The following is a 3,207-nucleotide window of genomic DNA, read 5'->3' as shown; positions in this document are numbered from 1 at the left end:
TTACTTTCAAGTCTCTAACCTTTTTTAGATTTTAAGCCTTGTTTTATAAGTGCACCTGATGAGGTCAACAACCATCAAATAGAGAACAGAAATGTCAGCATGGGCTAAATCTGACAATTTGCTCATTATTCACTGTCAAGAATAGCTTATGAACTTTTAACGGTAATTCCTAATGAGAAAACCCCCCAAACTGAGAACGAGATAATTAGAATAAATGAGACTGGCCTAAGTGACAGACTGATATATTTCATCCCCATGACTTTATGATTTTATGAAATAACATGTATAAATCTAAAATAACTCATTTATAATAATGTCTTTGACCTTTGGAATTACTATCTTTCATAATCTGTGCTGCTTTATGTCACTAATTTCTGGATCAAGATTAGTCAGTCATTTTTCCCGTTCAGAACTAAAGATAGAATGTTAAGTTTAAATATGAGAAACCCATATTGAAAACAGAGCTTATTTATTACACTTGCTTATTTTTCAGATTTTCTGCTGCTTTTCAACTCTGTATAACCTTTCACTTACCCCTGCTGATTCTGATGTTCCACGGGTCACACCTGTTCTTAAGGAGATGCGGGAGAGAGTAGGTTAGAATTTGAAAGAAACACCTGGGTGAACTTTGCTGTAAAGGATTTTTACATATTGCTGAGTCTTTTCACCTGCTGCCCCAGTGCCCTTTCTGTTGACAACAGCAGTGTGCCTCTTGTATGGGTCGGAATTCTTCCTCACAGGCAAAATAACAGCAAACAGCTCCACTCTAAGGAGAATACTGAGCAGTTTTTGCTTTCAATGCAAAGCGCAACAGTAAGAAGACAAACATAGGGAAGGGGTTTTGTTACACAGCTCTTTTTGCTTTGCCATTAAAAACATTGGAAGAAGCGTGAAATAATACTGTTACAGAAGCGGAGGGTAGAAATTGACAAAAGAAAAAAATAGTGATGAACTGAATAACCTTAAGTTAACCGATCATGAGGAGCCAGAACACTCCACCCGCCCCCCCTTGCATGATGGAGATATCTACCGAATGCCTACCCTACACTGGCTGAATTTTTTTACTTTTCTCTGGTCATCTACCTGATAGCATGTCAATTAGATATTCATTTGAGTTACCAAACTTCACTTACATGTATTCTGAAAATTAGTTGAACACTGTGGTGGGGAGGATGTTTAATATAACTGTCTGATCTTAAGAAATGGGTGATATGAAGGGTAAGAATAGAGGTTTTGCCGCCAGCTAATATTTGCCAAGTGTGTATAATGTGTCATGTACTGGAAACCTGTGAAAATCATATGGAGTAGAAATCATTGTCCCCATTTTATAAACGGTTAAGCAAAGGATTAGCATGTTTTTTATTTTTCCAATGGCCACACAGAGCTAAAAGATAATACATAGCACTCAAAAGTTTAATTGTAAATACCATGCTCTTAAGTGCTAGGAAATATTAGTGTTTTCCAGCAGGAAGTATATGTTACTGAAGTCATTTTTTCTTAAGCTATATAATTCTATAATCTTGCTTTCTGCAAGTTTAGTTTAACTTTATAAAATAATTATTTTCCACCTCATTAAAAAATCTTCTTAAATATACTTTAACTGATGCCTATATTAGTATTCTATTGCTGCTGTAATGTCTCAATTTTATGGCTAAAATAACCCAACTTTGTTGTGTTATAGTTCTGAGAGTCAGAGTCCAACACCAGTGTTACTGGGATAAAATGAAGCTGTTGGCTGGACTACACTTTTCTGCAGAGGCTCCGAGAGAAATGATTTTCCTTGCCTTTTCTCCTAGAGGCTGCCCACATTCCTTGCTTCATGGCTATATCATCTTGAATTCCAGCAACGGCAGATTTAATCCTTCTCAGACCACATCACCCTGAGCTACGTTTCTGCTTCTCTTTTCCCCCTTTAAGAACACTTTGTAAACATTGAGGCTACCTGGGTGTAATCCCACATCTTCCTATTTTAGGGTCTGTTGATTAGCAACCTTAGTTTCATCTGCAACCTTAATTCCCCTGTGACATAACCCAGCATATTTACAGGTTCTGGGGATGAGGATATAGACATTTTGGGGGGTGGGGAAACTATGCTGCCTATCACAATGTCTCATATTATATTTTAGAACAATATCCTAATACTTTATGCTGCCAGGATCCCATCTCTGAATACATGTTATTAACACTGATATTATTTCCTTAAGGCATTAAGGAAATAATAACACATTTATTAAACTGATAAGAACAGATACTACACATGATCTTAGCCAAAAGGCCGAGAAGCGATAATAACGCATTTATTAACACTGAGATTATACATACCTAAAAAATAATAGGAAATCACACAGACATATATTTTTTAACTGCTACAAATTTCCCATTTCTCGATTCATAATTTTTTCTCATGGGTTAGTTCTTGGGATATGTTTTGATATTTTTACTTTTAGGGTATTTTTTTCAGGTACATATCTGTGAACATATTTATGTTGATTTTACACATGAAAGATTAATTCTTAGTGTGTAATTCATGGTTGTAATGATTTCCCATTGAAGATCTATAAAACACCATTTTTTGCTGTCATCCAGCATTTCAAAGGAGAAATATGAGGCTAAAATAATAGGTGGACATAAATGTTTCCCTGTTGTGGGTTTAGAGAACTTAATATGTATATATATAAAACAGGCAGAATGTCTCCCACATAAAGATGTCAATGCCCTCATTCCTATAAGGCGTGAGTATATTATGTTACATGGCAAAAAAAAAAAAAAAAAAAAAAAAAAAAAAAGGTCATGAGTCTTAAGAGACAGGTGTTCTGAAAGATTCAGCTGGGCCCAATCTAATTTCAGGACCCTTTATAAGCAGCAAAACATTTCCAGATGAAGCCAGAGAGATTCGAACAGCAGGAGGGATTAACCCCGCTGTTGCCTCAGGTAACAACAGAGGAAACCATGAGAAGAAATGGGCAGCTTCTAGAAACAAAGCCTAAGCCCCAGCTGACAGCCAGAGGGGAATGGGGACTGCATTTCTGCCACTATATAAGGAACTGAATTTGGCCAACAGCTGGGATGAGCTTGGAAATGGATTCTTCTCCAGAGCTTCCAGGAAGGTAAGCTTTCCTGCCTATCTTCTGATTTCATCCTTGTGAGCACTTCAGCGGAGGACTCAGATGAACACTGGGACTTTGACCTACAGAACTGTGAGGTAAT

The 3,207-nt window shown here is 36.8% G+C and overlaps 1 pseudogene; it reads right to left on the bottom strand.

The window, feature by feature from the left end:
• Window positions 1-2,143: 2,143 nt before the first annotated feature.
• On the bottom strand, window positions 2,144-2,287 carry LOC118537227 (U2 spliceosomal RNA; annotated as a pseudogene).
• Between the last annotated feature and the right edge of the window lie 920 nt (window positions 2,288-3,207).

This window comes from Halichoerus grypus, chromosome 4 (genome assembly GCF_964656455.1).
Source record: "Halichoerus grypus chromosome 4, mHalGry1.hap1.1, whole genome shotgun sequence".
NCBI classification, from domain to species: domain Eukaryota; kingdom Metazoa; phylum Chordata; class Mammalia; order Carnivora; family Phocidae; genus Halichoerus; species Halichoerus grypus.
Note: the sequence above shows the minus strand (reverse complement) of the source record. Positions and strands in the feature narration are given on the sequence as shown.